The sequence below is a fragment of the Gallus gallus genome, chromosome 3, assembly GCF_016699485.2.
Source record: "Gallus gallus isolate bGalGal1 chromosome 3, bGalGal1.mat.broiler.GRCg7b, whole genome shotgun sequence".
NCBI lineage: Eukaryota > Metazoa > Chordata > Aves > Galliformes > Phasianidae > Gallus > Gallus gallus.
In genome coordinates, this window is record NC_052534.1 from 52,161,936 (window position 1) to 52,185,057 (window position 23,122).

Consider the following 23,122-nt stretch of genomic DNA (forward strand, 5'->3'; position numbering starts at 1 on the left):
GTAGGAGCCACAGAAAAGAGCAGAAAGATCGCTGGTAAGAGAAAACTTTTAAAAGCTGCATCTAATTCTGCAGTCTTCACAACTGGAATAGAAATACTTCTATTAGGACCCGGGGGTAACCTGTCACCTGAAAACAGTTTAAGTCCTGCTCAGAGCTGAGGGAGACTGAAGGGGTCAAAAATAAAGTTTCTGTCAAGAGCTATCAAGGACCATCATTTGCATTTTAGATAGGAGACAAGAAAGAGAAATCACATAGCAAGCTAAAACTCCTTGTATTACAGCAAGGTTATAAGAGATGCCTCTGTTGACCATTTGCAGTAGTATTAGAAGACACATCTGGATGCTTTCCTAAGTATAAGAAGTAGTTTAGGGAACAGAGTGGTAAATTACCCTTCAAGTCCATTCTCCTTAAAAGCCCATTACCTGTCTAAGCAAGAACAAATGCGGATGCACAGGTATTTGTAGTAAAGAAATGAGTTGTGTTCAAAGAGCAGTCATTCAGGAGAACCACAGCGCGATGTCTTGGCAGTTGGCATGCGTGCAGTCATTCCCTTACCTCTTTCACCTCTGCTCAGTGCTGTTCCTCTACCTGCAAACTGTGCCAGGCTCCCACCGCAGCAGAAGTGGCTCTTGCAGCTCTTCATGTGGGCAGGAGGCTCTCAGTTCAGTCTCAGAGAAACATCTCCATTGCTAACCTCAGTGCATGGGCAGGAAGAAGGCAGAAGGGGGGCCATGACAGTTATTAGCAGATGAGCTCACCAGCCTCAGTGGCTCAGAGCAGAAAGTGAGCTTACAAGAAAGAGCATTTATGAAACGGAGGAAGGAGGTAAGATTAAAAAAAAAAACAATAATAATCCTTTGTTGGAATGCTTATTTAAGGAGAAGGAGACAGTTGCTTATGTGTGCAGAAACACAGGCTTGGTTTATAACTGCAGCTACCGCATAATATCTTGCAGCAAACCGCCCAGAAGCACCCCAGGAACCAACAGTTGCAGTGCTGATGCACGCCCTGGAAGGACTGTTGCTGTCTGCTTGCTGGGGGCCTGCACTGAAGGCTTTGGCTCTAGTCCTGAAAAACAGTCAGGTGCAATGACCTTCCTTGTTACTGCCACCTGCAGAGCTCAGAGCAGCAGCTTATAAATGACGGTATTCATTTTCACTTATTTATTTTACTTATTTGTATCAATTGGTGTCTGTTGCCACGGAGCAGGCTTCAAGAACGGCAGTAAATAGATCCAACCGGTTCATTTAAAGAAGCTGAAATGCTTCGCCTCACAATTTTTCCCTCGCTACATGATAAATAACTTACGTAGGCTTCAGCATCGTGTTTACCTTGGACTGCATTTTTTTGCCAGTTCATCCAAGATGTGCACCATTTTATTTCAGCGTTTGGTTTGCTTGTCAATAGTCTGACATCAAATAATATTGACCCAGCTAGGAGGGCGAGGAAGCAAAGCAACGCGGCTTTGTCTCTGCTAAGCCAATTACAATTGACAATGCAAGGCTATAATAAATATGTCTTGTGAGCCGCACGCTAGAAGAGAGGCTGATTTTAAATTATAGCTTTGGGTTTTGAAATGCTCGCTGATCCATTCCGTTCCCATTGAGAGCGCCTTCCACTCTCTAAAATTAAGTGATATCTTTACGTGACAGTTTAATTTAATTAATTTATTTCTCAATATGTGCTTTTATGGAGTTTTTCTCCGTGAAGCGTTTTGAAATGTCTGTAGGTCCTGCGCGTTAATGCGCCGTGGCCCGTAATTACCTTTGGAGGGCTCAGGGCACCGATAAAAAGACGGTATGTGTGTTTAAGAGCCGAAGCCTTCAAACTTCTCCAGTGCTTGGCAGGAAATCCGTTCCTGTGTTTTGTTTGGAGAAAGAGCGGGGAGCCTGCAGCCAGCAACTCCAGTGTAGGCAGCAACTGCTACGTTTTAGGAGCAAATACATTTGACACTAAATGAGAGAAAGAGAGAGGAAGACGATCAGTGCCAGAGTACTGGAAGCGGCTGTTTATTTGTTTTGCCTCCTGGCTGCCAATAGATACCCTTATCGCGGAAGCGCATCTCCAAGTGGGGTGTTTTCTACGGAATGACTTCACAAAGCACGGAGCTTTGTCTTTTTAAGGGGCTGCCCCAGAGTGAGTTTTATCTCCCTTTTTCACAATAGCTCTGTGTCGGCCAAGAAGGCTGGATTCTCCCCTTTCTTTCTCCTCCTCTCTCCTTTCTAAAAATGAACTTTTCAGGGATATAAAGAACTCGGAGAAGTTTGAAGGAGAGCAGATGGCCAGCAGCGATCCAAGAGGATGTAAAACTTCAGTTAGGTAGTCGCTTGGCAGTCAAGCGCGAGTGAGCCTGTGATGTTTCCATAGTGATGTTTTACATGGTGCCTTACTTTGTTTTCTAGAAATCTAAGCGATTAAAATAGGAGGATAACATCAAATGAGGGGCTCTGTAGACCTCAGTGCGTGGCACGGTGTAATTAACTCTGCCCTTCCCTGTCGGTTCAGCTGGGGAACCAGGGCAGCAGCGCGGGCTCCGCAGCGCTTTCTGGCCGAGGAGCAGCACCATGACCTGAGCTGTGCTTACCCTCTGCCGACCTCAGCTCGTGTGGTGCCTGTGTGGGCTGCTGAAGGTGCTGGGGCCATTTCTGAGATGATGAAATGATTCAGATCCCGGTGCTGATGGGAAGGATTATTCAGTCACTGATTTTTTTGGTGTCAGGATTTCACACTTACATACGGCGGAAGGTTTGTCGGGGCACTTCTGAAATCGTCAGAGCTTTCTCTGCATAAAAGGAAGCAGCGCAATAAATACCGACATGACTTTGATTCTGACTTTCTGCTTTTGAAGTCTGAGATGTAGCCAATAAAGCTGCAGTAATTTGTGCCGTTATCAGTGCAGCCATACTGGCGAGGGAAACAAGATTTGCAGGGCGAGGCAATACCTTTTATCAAGCCACACGATACAGCTGGAAAAAAACAGGCGTGCGTTGAAGCAACCGGCTGCAAGGACACTGACTTCAATGGCTTACCAGCTTTTTTCACACACCCAATGAAAGAAAGTGAAATGAAAATAAGAACGTGGATGTATAAACCTGTATGTATCTACAACCCCCATGGCAGGAGGGTTGGAACCGGATGATCCTTCCAACCCGAGCCATTCTGTGATTCTATGGTATACCATTTCCCTGCAAACCCTATGGGTGCATGTTGCAGGGGATCAGATTGGCCTGGCCGCAGCATGCAGACCTGTCAGGGGATGGAGTGTCTCCACTGCAGCTGTGTTGCTATGGCTGCGAGCACTGTTTGGAACAGGGGGACTCCCGGTGAGAAGCAGCTTCCTGCTGGAGTGCCGTGCAACAGGGGAACAGTCATTTGTGTTCTCCATGTACAAATCCCCGAGCAAACTCCCATGAATACTGCTGTACAAGCAAACAAAGTAGGTTTAGCCTGGAAACAAAATTACCTAGCTGCCTTCCCAGCACTGGCCTCACCCCTAAGCTCAGTTACTCAGCTAGGAAACCCTCCACTTGCACAGTGACCAGCCTGTCACTGCTAACCTTGACCCTGCAGATAGCAAATAAGTGTTCTTCTAAGAAATCCATTTTCTCATCCTCCCTGCAGCATATTTCCAGACATGCTGTGCAGCACTTATACTGGCAGCAGCAGTCTGAATGAATCACTCAGAATGGTACCTGGCAAGTGCACTTTTTAATATTTAAATCTGTTTATCCTGTCAAGGAGCTTCGTCAGGATGTCTGAGCTGCCACTGACAACAGGGTGGGCTGAAAGCTTTCTGCAATGGTTGCAACAAAGCCTTGATTACTTACACTGTAGGACACTTCAGTGGCATTTCCACCACTGAGAAGATCTGGCAGCTTTGGCGTGGGCAGCTGCAGCATGGGGGTTTTTAACTATGGGTTTGCACAGTTCTCATGGAGCTGTTGTTCTGCACAGCAGAGGGCAGTTTGGGAATAGACTTGCAATGGGCTGAAGCTGGGTTAAGTATATCACAGAATCATTAAGGTTGGAAAAGACCGCTAAAATCACCTAGTCCAACCATCAGCCCATCCCCACCATGCCCACTGACCACATCCCTCAGAGCCACATCCACACGTTTTTAGAACATCTCCAGGGATGGTGACTCCACACCTCCCTGAGCAGCCTGTGCCAATGACTCACAACTCTTTCTGTGAAGAGCTTTTTTCCTAATATCCTGCCTGACCCTCCCCTGGCACAACGCAAGGCCGTTACCTCTCACCCATCTTTATGGGGTGTTAGACCAAGTGCAGCACAGCTGCACTGAAGAACATGCCTTCCTCCCCATCTTGCTGGGCATTTTTCTATTTTGTGCCCTTTCTCTCTCTTCCTGTATTCCAAAAGCAGTATGCAGCGTGTCGCTGAGGAACGGCAGTGATCAGGAGCCTCTATCCTCCCGTATTTCTGCTGCTGCTGCTAGAATGCCAGTTGCTATAGATAAGCCACAATGAGCCTAATGAAACGGCAATCTGGCATTAAGATATGTATATAGTTGCCATTTGTTAAATTGACAGGTGACATTTGGAACATGCAGCCCCTATTCATTTTTGAAGCTAAATACTCTCTCAAAATAAAGTCTTTGCCATTAGTCTTAAAGATTTCCAGTCCAGACGGGGCCAGCTGTGCTTTTACACATTTTCTGGGCACAGGGCTGGATTTCAAGCAGCTATAATTTCTTGTTGCAATGAACCGGACAATTCATGAACAATAAACAATTACCTGCCTCACATATTACCTTGGGCATTTTTTTTTTTCCACTTTTCCATGTACGTTTATTTATTCAACAAAAACCAGAGGGTTTTGAGAAACAATTTTTAATCAGTCTGAATTTCATGCTCTGCAACCTGCTTCCACTCTTCCGCATTTTTATATGTCTACAGTAAGACGACACCAATGGCAAATCTCTTTTCCTGCTGAACACCTTCAGCAATAGTTTGAAAGTCATTTTTGAGTAACAGAGATTCACCCTCACCTTTCCGAGAGACAAATACCTCAGGCACGTTGCTATTCAGGATCAGTTAAGAGTGTGAGTGGACTGAGCTCACCCAACAGAAAAGCACAGAAATCACAATCAGCACTTGACATTCCTTTACACCTTTGAATTACTGTCAACGCCTTCAGTGCTATCAATAACTCCCATTTCCAGATCCAGAGATGTTCAGAAGAAACAGGTGCCTGCATTTTATCAAAGTCGTACTCTCACACAAGCACTTGGCTGTTACCTCATATGCTTCTTTATCAATTTTATTGCCCAGAGAGCTCATCCAACTGTTGCTTATTTAATGCGTTTTCAAAGATTCCCTATTTTAACACTAGGATGTCATTCCACTACTGCTAAGCTGCCACTTCAGCTTATTTTTGCATGTAAAAGAGCAAAAAATGAGCCTTCTTATATGCAGAAAAGCTGATACCAGATGGCTACTATTGACTCAAGAGAGAGAAGCACCTTCCATGGGTATATGCCAGGCATACGAGCATAGAAGATAGCATAGTTCATCTGATGTCTTTGCAGTGACTGAGCCAAGGTCAGCAAAAGGTAATGTCTCTTGACAGATGCTTTCTCCAGCAAAGGCAAGAGCAGCCAAAAGTGTGGCCAGCAACCCTCACGCTGCATCAGATTTGCCAAGAGTCACAGCCACGCGGGAACCACAAGAGGAGCAAGAGCCTGCAGAATGTTTGAGTCAGGGATGTTTTCTTTCTTCAAGTTTAAAAAAAAAATCTTCCATGATTTACATATGAATTGCTTCTAATGAGGACACACGAGCTCAGTTTTCCAGCAGACTTTCAACAAGGCCAAAATTAAGGATACAATTACATGGCAGAATACTAGACTGAGATCTTCATGGTTTTTATGTCAACAGTGAAGTCAGCCGCTGCTGGTGGGTGGGAAGCAGCTCTCTTTAGGGCTGTTGAGCTGGTTGATTTTCTGATTACTTCAGAGAATTTTAAAAATAGCAAATTATAATAACAGGCCATAGACTCTGAGCAGCTTTCTGATTAATGTGAACCTCAAGACATATGCTAAATTCTTGTCCATAAGGTATGCTGTTTAGAATTTTTCTAGATGCTATTTTAACCTGTCTTCTGAGTCACATTAGTCAAAAGAATTGCCCTGTAATTTAATTATTGCAAATGGTGCATCAATGAGTTATTTCCTAGGAAAGAGGGTTAAGAAAACCCAACGCTGCAATTAATGCTGAAATGGAACCCTTTCTCTTTGGCCTTTTGAACATTTTTCCATGTGACAGGAGCCAAGTAAGGCTGAAGGGGTTTTGAAAATTCTATTACAAAGTCATCTTCACCCAGAGCTTTCCCAGAGACCAGAGATTTTATAGCTCCTTTTTTATTTCTTCCTCTGCTATGGGACTACCCAACTGTCTCTAATTTCCTGCAGAATTATAGGTATTTCCAATTTACTTAAGAGACCTTGAGTCTGTTCAGCTGTGCAAACGACTCAGATTAGTTACAGGATTTCAGAATTCAAAGGAGACATCATTAAAGTCCGCAGGGTTTGTAGCTCGTACAACAGATGACCGTACACAAAAATAGCGCAACACCCCGTGCTTTCCTTCCTGAGCTGCACTGACAGAAGTTCCCAGACATTTCCTCATGGCTCTTAATTTCTCTGCTTTTCCACCATTTTGGAAGCAAAAGATTCTCTACTTTTGCTTCCCGTAGAAATGTAAGTACAAAGGAGTTGTGCACTTGAATCACATTAAGCAAGAGACCCTCACGATACTGCTTCCTCATTACCATACAGCTGGATAATTTAGAACTGTGACATTTAGAACCTAAGCAGATGAATCAACAAAATCAGCAGCATTATGGATTCTCAGACTATTCCACTCAAAGGCAAGGAACCTGGAAAGGTTTTTAAGCCTTTTTAAGTGTTCAAAAGCACTGGGAGGTGAAGAGCACTGCAAGTTCTGGGATCTGCTACGCCAGGCTCCCTTCTGTGCTATCAACTTTTAGCTCTTCTGTGTGTCATGAAGGTACGCTGCTTTGGGCCAGCCACACCCTACAAATGAAATGCAGGGCTTACTGAACATGCTAGTGGCACGGACTGTAGTCTGCTCATGCATGACTCATCCACACCACCTAGGAGAGACCTTGGACATTTCTCTTCAGACATCTTTCAGAGCATAGCCTGCAGCCATGCTGGACACAAAAGCTGCGTAGATAGCACACAAAGTTTGAACTTGTGAATGAACTTGGACTCGTCTTACGGACAGTTTGACTGTACCATGTGAGACACCTTAGACACTTGGTTGAACTAGGCTACCACTGTCTTAGCACTTTCCAAGGAGTGCCTTCTAGGGATAGCATTTCATGCAATTTCAGGATATTTCAGTCTGGCCTACAGGATATGCTTATTTTCTTCCAACCATAGAAAAAGGTGAGAAATAGGAAAAAATGGCCCAGGAAGAAAAAAAATTAAATAAACCCCAAAGATATGGCAAATCAATGTACCACGTATGCGAAACACTACAACATTATTAAAGCCTTGATCCTGTGAAATGTGTGGGGCATACTACTTTGCTTACAGTCCTATTTCCAATACATCTCTCTCCTAGTTTTCTTCTGTAAAAACCATGCGTTGGGCTGTTTTTTTTTTCTTTTTTATTAATTACTATGAGGAAAAGGCAAGATGAATGGATGCAGTGGAGTTACAGGGAAAAAAAATAACGTGATCTAAATTAATTTTAAAAATGACAGATGTGATCAGGGAAGATGCTGGAGGTCAGTTTACTGCATTTCAGCTCTTCTGGAGGGAGAACAAAGGGACTGAATTCATTCTACCCTCTACAGCAGGCCTTAACAGACTATCTCTACTCTTTGTCTTTCAAAGCAGAAAGCAAGACACAAGAAGTAATTTTAAAGAGCCACACAACCTTAATACTCTTCTGATCTTTGCAGTAGCCTATCTTTAATTCATTCTGCATTTGGAGAGACTCGAAGTATGGTATGCCAAAGTCTGAGCTTGGACTGGAGGCGGTCTTTGTGCTGTGGAAGACCCAGCTATTAAAAAAATATGTCTAGTACACTCTGCTCTGCATCAGTTCTAACCACTTTCTAGACACCTGTGAACCAATGCTTGTGTTGACAAGGTTCTCCACACTTGGTAGACTCATAGTGGGAAACCTCATCTATAAAAACACTTTTTCTCTCTATCCAGCCCCTCCTTCCCTCTTCCCCTACAAACCCTACTGTACCCCACTGAAATCACATACTGCTTTTACCTGGCTGCATACACCTGCTCCCTGTAGCGAGCATACAGCAAACCCACTGGGCTCTGGTAATCACACCAGCACCTAGCCTGCCCAGAATACATTACTTCAGAGCTAAAAGGAACCTCTTCTCCACAAGATGCATATGTTAATACACTGTGCATGTGTTTAGTTTTAAGAAGAGGTTCAGGCTTGAGCTTGACTGATAGAGCAAACATACCTTCAATAAAAGGTGTATTATCCGAGTGGGCTTAGCGTCTGGCTTGACCACAGTTTTCAGATCCTTCTGTGCTCCCATAAGAATAATGAAGGCAGATGATCCAGTTCTCAGCGTCTTTGCCTGAAGAGATATAAATCATGTTCTAGGTACTGTTTCTTCACATGCGGTGTCATTTGCTGAGCAATTAAGCATGTGTTACTGAAGCATTATTAAGTGAGCCAGGGCTGCAGAACGTAATGCAACTTCACAGCAAAAGATGACGATGCAATTCTCTAAATACCTTAATATCATATCAAGTGGAACCAGATGATGTAAAATCAATTCCATGCTAAATTGTGCTTCTGTCTGCAGTCATTTTAAACTTTAACTAAAACAAGAAAAAAGGTGGGAAAGATACCAGTAGCCCATAAGTAATCTCTAGGCAACATGTTAAAGACTGATGGTAAGAGGCATTCTCACAAACTTGTATTTATATTAAAAAACCTTAAATGGATACTTTACCTAGATCATCAACTGTGACAGTTGAAAGTAAAATAAATGTGATGTGATGAATGTACATCTACGTTTTGTTCATCAAACATCATCTTTGTGAGAAAAAAAATGCTTTTAATTCTAAGCTACATATATTAAGCGTTTCACACAAACCAACCATATCTTAACTGCATCAAAATCTACATACCTACATCCAAGAAACAAGCAATTACACAAAATTATAAACTATTCTCAGGTGAGTAATAAACCACTAGCTTTAAATAGAATGACACAGAGAAAGGATGCATCATGGATGCTCAGAAAGGTAACTAAACAGATTTGTCTGTGTGAAATTCCACTTCTGTTGATAACTCAGACTTGTCTTTCTCAAGATAAATTAAAAAGAAAAGAAGAGGGCTAAATGATGAAGGCCTGGTAGCCACAGAGCTGGCCCACCACAGGAAGGCAGGTCACAAGGTGATTAGCACAGGCAGCTGAAGAAGGTGGATGTGCAAAGGAAACAAAAGATTGCTCTTTGTACATTAATTTCACAGGGGAAGATTTTAATAATGGATTTTGGACCTAAAGTTGGAACTATTCCACATTGCAGCTCTGCGTCCCACTATCTAGCTCACTAGGTTCCTGATCCCCTTTCCACATACATGCTGTATGCCTCATATGGATACCATCTGAATTAGTGAGACATCCTCAGACTTAAGCTAAGCAAGGATGTGCCTCGCTGCATGACTGCAAACTGCACTGGTCAGGAAGAGAGCCCAGCAGGTCACACCAGCAGCAGGGAGAGGGCTCCTGGTGGCACAGAGACTGTGCTATTTATCATGATGACACCTAGGAAAGGGATGGCGCAATGCAGAGCTCTAGGTTTTACCTTTCACCCCACCACTGACCTCAAGCAAATGGGGTGATAACTGCTCAGCCTCTCCGTTTACCCCTCTAAATTACAGTGCACTCAGTAATACATTGGCTGGAGGCTCTCAGGCTAAATTCGTATAAACCAATTTTGATTCCTTCCATCAAGCGTCTCATTAAGCGCAAAGCGCCTCTGGGGAAAAGGCAGCTGATTAAACAGATTCCTCTGTGACATAATGAATTTACAAAACCCCTCCAGTTTTGCTGGGAGATGTTTGGGGAAAAATATGTTCGAGCCACTGGAGGCAAAGTCCACAGAGAGGGAGGATTGCTCCATTTCCTCTACCTTGGGGCCTGGAAAGCCTTCCGCACCTGAGCTGGGGCTGAGCGGCCTACTGTGCGCACCCCAAAGCACACAGGTCACAGCCCCACGCTGTGCTAGGTGGACAGAGCCCAGCTCCACCAGCTTCCCCACACAGCTCTGGCACGCAGGCCCAAGGCAGAACTCCTCCAGACAGGCCCCGCTTGCACAGCAGGCCCGGACACAGCACGAGGAAGAAGCACGAGCCATTTTCCAGCATTCGGATCCCGTTTGTCGTGTGACTCAGCTCTGCAGAGTCCATAAGGATGACATGAGCTGTGCTTTATTAGCAGTTAGGTTAATGTTTGGAAATAAAAAGACTGATGGTTTTATCTGTTTGATGATTTGGTGCTGCCAAGAGCGACCATAAGCACAGCTCAATGGTGCATGAAGAGAGTACAGGCTGACATTCATTTCCCACCACTAGAATCCAAACATTAGCACACAAGTGGTGCAGCAGGCTGGTGGGGGCAGGCAGCCAGCGTCGCAGCTATTGGTGTGACTCAATGATAATCATTTTCCTTCATGGAGATCTTAAACTCCCTGCAGTGGAAGGAAATAGGGATGGGTGAGGTGGGGTAACGTTGAAGCCTGGCAGCTCATCTGTGTTTGCCCAGCTTTCCTGCGCCCTCAGCTGAACCACGCCATCGGGCTGAGGACTAAAAGGCTTTTCTCTTTTTTTTTTTTCCCTATTATTATTTCACCTGTGTGGGCGTCCTTTTTTTATTTTATTTTTATTTTTAATTTTCAATCCCCTCCTCCCAGGTACATTCTTCAGAAAGCAATAACTGCAATGCAGACTCACCCCAGGCAGAGATACTGACCTGCCATATGCAGCCAGCAGCAAATACAGCAATTCATCACCGCAAAGCAGTCGGCTGGATGGATCCTGTGGTCAGCTGGCACTGAGACAACGTGGGGTTTGGCACGTGCCATCAGCACAGAGTAAGAGACAACAGGGGTCAGTGGACACACGGATGCTGTCTCCACAGACAACAGCTTCCTCAGCCAGTGCTTATCGTCATTTATCACAGAATAAGCACAACTATTAGACTTATTGGTGCTTGGAAATGTACAGAGAGCAGAGTTGGGCCATTCTTGGCTCGGTTACACATAACACATCTCCTTCCATATACAGAGTCAAAGGAGAAAGAGGCCACTGAACTACTCACAAGCAGAGCTTGCTGGGATGCGCAAACACATCTTGCTGACTTCTGGGAAGACACATGGCTGTGTGCACTGTGGTCCAGCTGGCCCAACAATTCCAACCAGTAAATACTGTGTGGTTGTGTGAGTGCTGCACAGCTTGCAATAAGCTACATAAAGTGCTGTTTGTGAAAGCTCCTCAGGCAGCCCCACAGCTTGGTACACAAGGCTGAGCTTCTGCAGGCCTGAAACACCAGGACTCTGAGAGCTCCTGCAATTGTCCTACATATTATTTGTTACTCCTGTTTTTGATTCTACTGGCATCTACTATTTCCAGTCAAGAGGGCAGTAGCAGCAGCTCCTGCTCTTGACCACCTTCCCATATGTCTGAGGAACTTCTAAGAGAGAAAATGCTGTCAAGTGCTACCCATGACTTTAACATGCCAGGTCAACACTTCAAATCCTTTTTCCTCTACAGGGCTACACTGTTTGCAGCATAAAAAATAAGCAAAGCCTGAGCTCTTTCCACTCCCTCTGTCTTTCCTCATATACCTAACAGAAAAATAGCTGGAGCACAACTCCCACATATTGCACAAGATCCAAACTCCAACAGCCCTAAACAGGCTTCTTCCTGTCCTAAGTCTATGCTAGAACTAGTCAAAAATTAACACTTGCAAGATTATAATGTCTTTACTGCAGAGGAAGTGAAGGAAAATCCAAACCCAAGCAAAGCTGAATGCACTAAAAATGCATACCACTTCCACAACTAACAGAGCTCTACACTTAAGCTCTTCCCTCACCTCCCTAACCCCAGCCCCAAGGCCACCTCTACTCAGCAGCTAAGTACTTTCCCTCCAGCTTCACATCTGCAGCCTTGCCATCCTAATGAGAAACCTTTGCCAGCTGGATCCAGCTCCCAGAGCAATCTCTGTAATGAGGACAAGCACCTGGGGACCTACCTACCTGGCTCAGGAAGAGAAATAAGTTTGTTTTTCCAATCCCCTGTACTGCAGAGTTCTCTGAGGCCATGATAAGTGAATGCCAGACCACCTGGCAGCAAAAGCAGATAAGGAAGGGACTATGGAGGAGCAGATGAGTGGGAGGTAGCTAGGGTGGGAGGAAAGAGTTAATCAGCTCTTGGATCCAAGCGTTCATCTATGATGCCGAGCCTGGAAGAGGGTGCAGGTGTCTGTTTGGTGAAAATGCCTTTTGGTTGCATAGCTTTGTTTCTTTATTACATATTTTTAATACTTTTGTTTTCTGTATTTTAGTCACAGCTAGTTGTGGAGACTTCACTTTCTTGTGAAGTTACTGTTCAGCCAAAGCCCAGCTTTAAAAATACATTTTCTAAATACGCACTGTTTACTTTTGTCCTCAGTAACTTGATTGGCAGAAATAAGAGCTGCAAAAGCAGATCTTGTCAGTCATTCTCAAGCTTTCTTTAATATGGAAACAATTACCTGCCACTTAAACTGCATTTTTAAAGTGGCATGGTGAGCTTAGTAGCGTGCACGTACCTGAAAGTTTCAACCTCTTTTTGTTTTCTAATGAAAACTTATTTATTTGTGGAGATTGCACAGGTGAGGTAGCCAACCTTTTCAGGTGGCCCCTGAAAAACCACCCAGGCCTGTTTTCCATCATGTTCTGTAAGCATGCTGTGTGTTTTTGTACATGTATTTAGCATTCTGCAGACACTCACCGGTTCAGCTTTGGACATCTGTCCCATGAAATCCAAAGGACGAGTGTATACTCACGTGTAGAGGAGGCGATGCATAGTGCCTTGTAGCTGCTGGAAGTGGAAGGCTCGGGGGTTTGCTCTGTGCCGTGTCACGTTGACAATGTCCCACGAGGTGCCAGCTGTCCCTGCACAATGACTCTTTGGAATTCAAGATATTTTGCTCAGAAAGTGAAATGAAATGATATGGAGAAATACGATAGCAGCTGCTCTCACTTCTGTGGTAGCATGCGTGCAGTACAACAAAGCAACAAGAAGCAGTGTTGTCCTTGCTCATGACCCATGCAACATGGATAGGATCTGGGCCTAACATGGAGCAGACTTTTCTCTTTATTTTCTACTTTTAGGCTTTGGTTTAGGAAGTGCAGCAGAGGATTAGTGTTTATTCACATACAGTCATAACTTGTGTATTGTGGGCACATACCCTACTTTGAGGAGTTCCCGCTCATATAAGCCCTGTCTTTCTGAAGCGGAGAGCACCAAGCTGTACCCCCTGAGACACAGAGACACTCAGCAGCTTTAAAAGAAGACCAAGGAAACCTGCTGTTGGAGTCCTAAATTACACTTGAAAGTGACTCCACAGTAAGAGAAACGTTTGTTTTTCATTAAAAGGCTTCATACACATTAAACTGGAATTATCCTATGGTAAACCTAGTTACAGAGTTTCTGGGACGGAGCGTCCGCCTTATTACCACAAGGTCTTGGTTGTGACCCCAAGACTTGGTGCCAGGTATAGCGCAGTGTTTGTGCTCTGTTGCAAATGCCATTTTGGAAGGCAATGTGTTGGTTTATGGGATACAAGTATAAAGCGCAGAGCTAAGTTGAGATGCACTTGCCATTGCAGAGAAAGGAAACAATTATGCTATTTGTTTGGCTTCCAAGATGTGAATAGCAAATGTCTTTCTCACCTCACTGAGGAAAAAAATCACACCCAATATGGCTAAGGTGCACCACTTTTTACATGGCAACCTTGGAATTTGAATGCTTTTCTTTTTGTTACTTTAAATATATATATATATATATGATTTATCCCTTAGAGATGCTTCATGCATGAACATCTTGGGTTGTTTCCTATAAGATGGCAGAGCTCATAAATAAAAGGAATAGGCAGAGCAGCAGCAGTGAAACTCATTTCAAGCGGGCTTTTAGAGGAATTGATTTAGCTGCAGTCTGAATACTTGGCCACAGGGTGAAAAAAAATGCCTTAGAGAGAGAAGGGCTGGTCCTGTCTCCAAGGGCTTGGCAATTGTTCCTAGGGGTACTGGGCACCTGCAGGGAGCTCTTCTGGGAGTAGGTGACCTCTGATACCCCTTTGGCTGCTGCTTTCCTTATTGCAGAGAACAGGGCTGCAACAGAGATCACCATTTCCTAAGCTCAGATACACTTTCTGGAAAGCCAGCATCCAGTAAAGAGTTTTGATGTTTATGTCCAGTGACCAAAGGCTGGGCTTTGAGAGTGGCACAGCAGGTATTTTCATTGGGAATGTCCCAGAGTTGCCGCTTTTGACTCACCCCATGTGACTCTGTTGTGGACCCCCCCTCCACTTTTCAGCCACTAGATGCCATGACCTGAATTCTGGGAGGTCCTCATAGTGGTGGTGGACTCCAACTGCAGGCTCTTCAGCACAGCTGCATATGGTGATGTTGAGTTCCCCTCTTCCCCTTAGCTTCCGAGGCAGCAACCTGTGCCCGCACACCAGGTCTTGGCTGCAGTCCCTTCCACAAAGGGAACATTAGAAGGTGTTTTCTGGGCCAAGGATTTTCCCCTGACAAGCTTCAGAAAGGCATCTCCTCCTCACTGCTCTTGTATCACTCCAGCCCACCTTTGCAGCCCAGAGTGTCCTGGTGTCACCTAGCAGTCCCTACCCGGGGTATGTTTCATCCTTGCTGTGCTACTCTGATCAATCAGAGCAAATCAACAGCAGATGGGGGCACACTGCCATGTGGGCTGGAGGTTCATGTCCAACCCCTGGCTGCATGCTGGGCAAAGCCCTCCTCAGCCCGTGCTGTTTTTTCAGCAGCTCCCTTCTGAGTGCCGTGGTGCTGCTGAAAGGGTTGGAAACACAGCTCTATAGCTTCAGACACACAGATCCTGAGCATAGAATTGTCTAAATTGGAAGGGACCTTTAAAGGTCATCCAGTCCAATTCCCCTGCAATGAACAAGGATACCCACAGTTAGATCATGTTGCTCAGAGCCCCTCCAGCCTGACCTTGAATGACTCCAGGGACGGGGCATCCACCATCTCTCCAGGCAACCTATGTCAGTGTCTCAACACCCTTGTTATAAAAGAAACTTCTTCCTTATAGCCAGTCTAAATCTCCCCTCTTTTCGTTTGAAACCTTTCCCCCTGGTACTGTCACAGCAGACCCTGATAAAGAGTCTGTTCCCTTCTTTCTTATAGCCCTGGCCTGGTGTGCCATATAACGGCTGTCACCTGCTGGGGTGGGACTGGGCATCTCCCTCCAGACAAGGCAGAGCAGTGCTCTGGCTGGCCTGAGGTGTGAAGGTGATGGTGTCGATGACTGGCCCCAGAGCATGAAGGTGGCAGTGGCCATGACTCACCTAGAGTGAGACACAGCCCTGGTTTCCTCCCCAAAGTCTTGTGCTGAGCACAGCTCTGTTGGGGCAGGGGCCAGCGCCAGGGGATTTCATATGCAATATGAACTGCTCTAACAGGCATGCTGTGGGTGAGTTAAGGACATACTTTCAGCCTTAATTCTGAGTTTCCTAGGTTTTGTCAGTTTCAGCCAGATCCCTAATGTTATTTTAATGCAGTTGTTTTGTGTGTGAATAATATGCTTTTGATGCCAAACCACAAGCCCTGGAACCAATATCTCATAAAAATGCCTAGAGTCCAAAGCTAATAGCTGTTACTCAGCTGATCGAGTGATGCCTAAAAAGTTACAGGTTAATGCTGTTCCCCAGGGGAAAGAAACATTAAGTCTGTTGGGGCTGGGTGCTCTCACACAGTGTCTGACCAGGGGCTGGGGTGCAGCTCATAGTGGGCCTGGGGCACCCCGTGGAATGACTTAGCAGGCTCCACCTGGGCTCCCCAAGGGCAGAGGTGGGGGTAAGGGTGTTAATGAGTTTTTCCATAAGGACGCTCAGATAAGGGCATCCCAGCAGCATTCCATCCAGCAATGGGTCACTACAGCTCACTCTCTCCCAGCCCTGCTGCTGTGGGCTATAATTCAAGGGACACCACAAAGCGGGGGGTGGATGTTGGCTTGCTGCCCCGGCCGACAACATTGGCATGATGGCAGACATGGTGAGATTAGATCCCAAGGTACTGCTCCATTCTTCAACTGGGACAACGGGGAGAGGGAATAGGAAGTGGGGGTGAAGCCGTCCCTGTGTGCTCACCTTCACTTCAGACTGGGAAATCAAGCCACAGGATGTCAGTGCAGCCTGTGCGAATGCCAAGCTTTCTGAAAGAAGTGACTATCTATCTTTTTTCAAGAGCATGCAGGAAGATCACTTTCCCAGAACATCTTCTTATTTAGGAAACTCACATCACGGTGGCAAAGCTAAGCAGAATGCTTATTTGGGAATAAGAAAATGAGATGTGGCCTGAAGTCACTGCCTGCATGTAGAGACCACAGCAAAAAGCTGGACAGCACACCAGCGGCAGTTGCTTGCTCACAGTGCTGGATGGGCTGGAGGCCCAGAGGGCTGCTATTTGCTGCCTGCGTCCTCAGATACTCGCTGTGGAGTTGTAAGGTATTGATTATTCTCCTGTTACAACACAGAGGGATTAGCCAGATGAGCTTCTGCAGAGGTGAGAAAGAAATGTGTCGTGCAGACTGTTTGTTTTGTTCTAACTGGATTCACACCCTCTTCCTGAATAAATCTCGTGTTACTCCAGCTCTTGTGGTTTTTCATGGGCGTGAATGCCGAGGAGCTCTTCCCAGGACGAGCAAGTGAATCTCGTCATTGGTGGAGAAAGCCAAGGGATAGTGCTGCTGTCACCTGAGGGGCAAGCAGCCTCCAAACAGTGCAGCCAAGGAAGCTGTCATAGAATCATTAAGGTTGGAAAAGACCACTGAGATCATCTCATCCAACTGTCAGTGGTCATATCCCAGCTAATGCTTCTCAATCACAGACAGCTTTTGGCAGGACGAGGTAAAGCCCCTCTTTGCACAGAAAGATCTAAGCTCTTCAGTCCTTCTGGACACAAATTTCACACCTGCTCTGGGCAACCTGCCCAGAGTGTGGTGGTGGTGCTTATCAGAAAGCGGTGTGTACTGGTCTCCATTCAGCAGTGAGCTGCACCGTATACTAAAATTGTCAGCAAATTTTCAGCAGCAGCTCATCATCCTTTCTAGCTGGTGCAGAACACTGTAAATAAATTATCTTTGTCTGCTGTTTTTCCTAGTCTCCTTGCTCTGAAATGTGGTAAGTACCTGAAGCAGGAGTGGCTTCTCAGATTTGGCCTTTAAAACTGGAGAAACAAAATGAGCTCATGTAGAAAAGAAAGAAAGCGCATAGTTTAAAATTCCTGGGCCTGTATCGTGGTAAAGCGCTGTGCCCTCACTCCGCTAAACAAGTACATGTTTTTCACCTCTTTGTGCCCTGCACTGTGGAAACTTCTGACATCTTTTCTGGTGGCTGTGGTCTGAAGATAAGCTCCGCCTCTGAGTCAGGTGGGTATCAGAAACCGCTGGATGGTCTGACTAAGCATTTCAGAGTTAAGCCTTAGCTTTGAAATTCTTCCACTTAGAATGTGTTTCTACAGAGAATGAATGAATGTCAGGAAGTCAGGAAGTCAGTCTTCTTGTAAAGCACCTGCTCCTGCAGTAACCAAAGATGTCCTGTATTTGTGGATACCTCTGGGCCCACACAAATCCATGACTCGTCTGAGGCAGTGTGATAGGCCTTATTGGAATTTGTGCATATATATATTAAACTTGACAGGAAATTTCTCTTACTTGACAGGAAATTTCTCTTACGTTGCTGTTTTGGTCGTGTTTCTTCCAATGACAGATGATTATTTTCTGTTGGCTTTGTTATTCAATGGCTGGACAATGAAGCATCAAAGAAGTCCTCATGCTCTTATGGTAGATTCTCTTTTTAGGCAGGTGTTTGAGTGATTTTATATATAAGTATGTATATATGCAAACAGGAAAGTAAAAGAGAACATTATTTCAAATGGAAATCAAAAGTGCCATTTGTAGGGTCAAGGCATTGCTTTCCTTTCACAGTACCTACTGAGCAAAGGCGGAGAGGCTCAGCAGTACAGTGGGGAAGGAATGGGATCTCTGTGTGGCACAGTAAATTGCTGGTAGGGGAAGTAACAGCTACAGGTCTCTCTCTCGCTGTCCTGCCATGGGACAGTGTAAACGGGAAGATGCTAGTATGATCTGGATTGAATCTGATACAGCATTTTATGAAGCAGCAAAATGGCTTTTGGAAATATAGCATGTAGCAAAAAGACCCATCTATTTGTTGCTTTCTGATCAAGCTGGAAATTGAAGGACACTGCATAAACTGTGGGAAAACCCCAGCAGTCCTCAACACAAAATTCTGTTAAGTCTCCCTCTTCAGTTTCCAGATCACAGAAACACTGTGTGGAGGGGAGAGGAGAGAGGTGAGGAGCACCCAGCTTTAAGAAGCCAGGGCAGAAAATTATGCATCTCTTCAAGAAAAACTGAAAATATTTAATATCTCCAAGCAGATAAGCTCATAAGTGAGCTTGCTTTATTGTGGACTGGCTTATTCGCCAACTTAGTATTCAGGAACGGGAACAATTGCCATAGCAACATTCCCATCTTCTGACATGTATCATGCAGATCATGTAGTCAAGGCAGCGCAGCACCCTCTCACACATGTGCTCTGTGAACTTTTGTATTCCTGACAATATTAAAGACAGAAATATGATTGACATTCTTGCCTGTGTTTCTTTATGATTCCTTAAAAAAAATATATGGAAATGCTTCCCTTCCCCCATCCTCCTCCTTTGAACTGTTTTCTCTCCATCCCACTGAAATTATGAGAACAGCTCATGCCCCAGATCTGCAGATATATGTTCCTGAAAGTAGTCCTACGCTATGCAAATGTGTCAACTGCAAAATGTAGAGGGTTTTAAAAATTAAATGTATCCAGCAGACTCTAAATCCTGAGTAACAACGCTGAAAGGAATTAGAAATCTTCCAGCACCCGCGTAATTAGTGTTCTATTAAACAAAGCCTGACATCTTTTTTCTTCTTCTTTTGTTGTTTTTGTTTTGTACAGAGTTAGCGTGAAATCTGCAGTCACACACACCAACCGTAGCTATGGCACATGCCAATATATATGTCATCCTATGGGGCCTGTGTTCACAAGCACAGCAGCACATTCTGTGTGTTCCAGCCAAGGTCCAGCTATGGCTTGGGCTACGTGGAGCTCCAGCTGAAGGAAAAGACTTGCTGCATGGCTAAAATGTGGCCCACTACAAACAGGCTGCTGCAACACTGTGCAACACAGCCACTTTTGCAGACTGAACAGCAGTGGGAACCAGGCACTTGACTATACAAGGATTCTTGCTTCAGTCGTATCATAGGCCATCCAGTGGACCTCTTTCTAAATTTACCTCCAGTTTAGAAGTGTAGCTCCCTCCAAAATCTCTGTAACACTAGAAATAGCTGGGCTATCATAGGCAGATCAAGTTGATAGTTGGACTTCGTGAGCTTGAAGGTCTTTTCCAACCTAGATGATTCTATAAATCTCTAATCATACCACTACATAGGTATGCCTCTAATTACACATATCCCACCAGTGGTTCTGCCATTAAAAGTATCACAATGTACTGCCATTTGCCTAAGTATTTATTCCTCAGACCTGGGATTTTATATGCTGTCCTTTCCTCCTCAGGATGTCTGTAGCCCCACTTTGGCATGCGGGTTGGTCCCAGCAGCTCCTTTGACTTTCAAAACCGTCTGTAACTGTGGTCCCAGTAGAGGGAGAGTGAAACCCAATTTGACTGAGTGCATCCTTCTGAATGCAGAAGCACCCAGCTGTGGGCCACACTTAAGTCAGGTGATTTTTTTCTAACCTGCTTATCTTCTCTCATTCCCTCTTGCACAGCTTTCCCAGAGCTGCCTCATGAGGGTTCACTGCAAGATGTTCCTGTTGCATGGGAGAAGGTTCCACTGTCTGTGCCAAGAGAGTTCCTTTGTATGACGGCTCTGCTGGAGGCAAGTCACCTTCAGATGGGTGTGAAGGAATGACCAAACCCAGTGCCTTTGGGGGAGAATGTCCTGAGCACTCCCATCCTGTGGGACAGGAACCCTGCTGGTCTGCACATGTTGAATTCCCTTGCAGAGCTGTTCCATGCACACTCCATGCTGCCACTCCTGAGGCTCACATGTGTTGCAAGTGTAGTCCACATGCACTACAAATCTAAGGATTTTACAGCTCTTTTATTGTTTTGTGTTTCTTTTCTTTCTTTCTTTCTCTTTTGTTCATTCGTTCATTTGTTCGTTCCTGTCCTCCACAACATTCCTCTCCAATATTTAGGATCGCTATACAAAGCTCAGGTACCTTCCCACCCCAGGGAGGGTGAACGTCCTTACACTGTGCTCAGTATTGCTCAATGTTCACCTGAGATTGTATCTTGAATGAGTCCCTGTGCTTTTCAGGTCTTCTTCTGTGTACTCCACAGTTGCTTCTTCTAAGAAATTATCATTCCACAAATTCCTTCTTTATAACCTGCCCAATGGTGACTCTGCCATACTGTATACATGCAGTAGATGTCCTCCATTATCATAATTTTTGCTGCTTAAGTATTTTGCACTTAATTGCCTTCTTCTGCTCCATACTTCCATTTGGTTAAGCCACTTCTAGAGAAAATGGTTTGCAGCTTAATACCAGCAGCAGAAGACAGATGACCTTCCCATCTTTTATCCTATTACATCTGTCAGGTGTAAACTTAGAAGCCAAATTGGGAACCATTATTAAATAAGAACAAATTATTTTATTTTACATAGCAAATAAATGAGGACAATTATACGTAGAAAGCTAGCCAGGCACTGCTCTGCCTGCAAAATTAAATTAAACATGCAGAAATGCAGAAGCAAAAATTTCTTAAGCAGTGCACAGTCTGTAGATGTTATCTATCTGTATGTGTCCATAGTGCAGTGCAGGGAACTGTAGCTGAAGATCATGCTCAGCAGCCTTACACTGAGGGGAAAAGTAGAAGCACCAAGAGCTGCAAGTTTGGAGACAGGATGGAACTACCGCCCATAACAAGAATTCTACCTTTCATAGCTCCCGATTTCTTTTCATGGTAAGCAAGTGACTGTCATTTAACATCTGTCATTATTTGTTTCAACTGCAGATCATGTGTGTCTATATTAACATGTATGTATATATAGATATGTACACAGATCTGTGTTGAACTTTTATATATCCAATATACATACCGTGGAGACGGTTTGCATATTAGAAAAAGAGATATGATGTCCTAGTACTGACTGTGCTGTAGTGGTCTCTATATTTAGAATGCACACTGCAGAAATACTTCTCCAGCCTAACCGTAGATATTTACTTTTTAATACATGAGCTATGTATGAAATGCTGAACTTGGACATCGTGATCAGCTATAACACAGATAATGAGAAAAAGACGCTGTTTTACTTCTCTCTCTTTTTACACAGCTCTAAGGAACAGCAAAAAGCTCCTCCGGTGGGCCAAGAAGTCTGTAGCCTATCTATCTTTCAAATTTCCATACTGGCATTTATGGTGTGGAGGTTCAAACCCTTTTACAGCTGCGGTCTGAACAAAAAAGGGCACTTAAGGGAGCAAGACTACAACTTGCTCTTCTGGGTTACATTAAAATCCATTTATTTCCATCTGTTACTCGGACAATACAGAGAGCATTTTAGATAAAAATAAAATTGCTTATTTTTGAGAATATACGTTAAATCTATTTGTTGTTTATGGTCTGTAAAGTGGACAGCTCTGTTCTTAGAGTTATTTAATAATACAAAAGGACTAACTGTGATCAAAAGACCTATTTTCATTCTAAGCACAAAAAGCTTTTTCATTTAATTACGTCACTGGAAGCACTAAAGAGAGCGTCCCACCTGCAAGTGCTCTGGCACCCTCATTCAGCAGAGCCTTTGCATTGAGAAGCACCTGTGCGTATGCTTTGAATTCAGCATGTGCTTAAGTACTTTTCTAAACAGATGTCGACAGTCGAATCTGTTTACTTTCCAGGCTAATTTCATTCCCCCTTTGCTCCTCTTGCCTCAAAAAAAAAAAAAAAAAAAAAGACATCATCATTGCCTCTGCTGAAATTAACCCATCAAGCCTGCAAACGCTTCTATTTCCTGGGATTTCTGAAACAGCCAAAGCTGTATGTGCAACCCAGCTTTGATACTATGGTCAGATATACTGAAGACATTTGCACTTTTACAGTGCCTATGAACATCTTGAGCCAAATAAAATGGCCCACATTTATAATAAAAACTCCCAGGTTTCACTGCAACACCTGTGACCCCAGTTTAAGCAGCTGGCTAAAGCAGCATGTGATGCTTTTGAACCATAGGAGCGGTGCAGAGCAGCTGGGATACCCCGGTGTATATGACCTGTTCTACTAGTATGCATTACAATTTGATTAGGAGCTTTCTTTGGTTGCTGCTGATGGAAAATATCTGTCACCACCATTTGCCCCTGCTCCCATTAAAGACAGGAGCATTAGAAGACAGGATTAGTAACATAACTCCTCCAAGGCTGCATTCAGAGGCAACCACCTACACATCTCCTGCTGCTTGCTCCTTTATTCCCAAGGCAGGAGCACCACACCTACCTCAGTAATGTCAACCTCAGGCTGACGGTCTCTTCAGGACTACATTTTAACTCAAGTTTTAGGTTATAAAAGCTTTCAGTGTTCAACCCAATAGTATCAGAGCCTTCAAAGGCTAACCAAGTGCACATAAGAGCCCTCTTGGCTGGCCAAACTAAATAAAAAATAAAAGGTGAAGAAGAAATTGTTGTCGAGAAATAGTTTTTGAATAGCAAATTCAAAACAAACAACTAAATATGCCTTGTACACTGTCATGACAAACCATCATT

At 44.4% G+C, this 23,122-nt stretch overlaps 1 protein-coding gene across 2 annotated transcripts in view; it reads right to left on the bottom strand.

Annotated features, from left to right (window-relative positions):
- PEX3 (peroxisomal biogenesis factor 3) overlaps positions 1-23,122 on the bottom strand; it is a 57,026-nt gene that overhangs the window by 29,585 nt on the left and 4,319 nt on the right. Inside the window, exons 3-4 of one of the 2 annotated variants that reach the window (XM_046939745.1) lie at positions 13,088-13,209; positions 8,486-8,605 (exon numbers count right to left, since the gene is read on the bottom strand). The gene's annotated coding sequence lies outside the window, so the exon portion shown is untranslated. Of the gene's footprint in view, positions 1-8,485; positions 8,606-11,011; positions 12,152-13,087; positions 13,210-23,122 lie in introns of those variants that run through there. The other variant, XM_046939746.1, reaches the window with a different exon arrangement.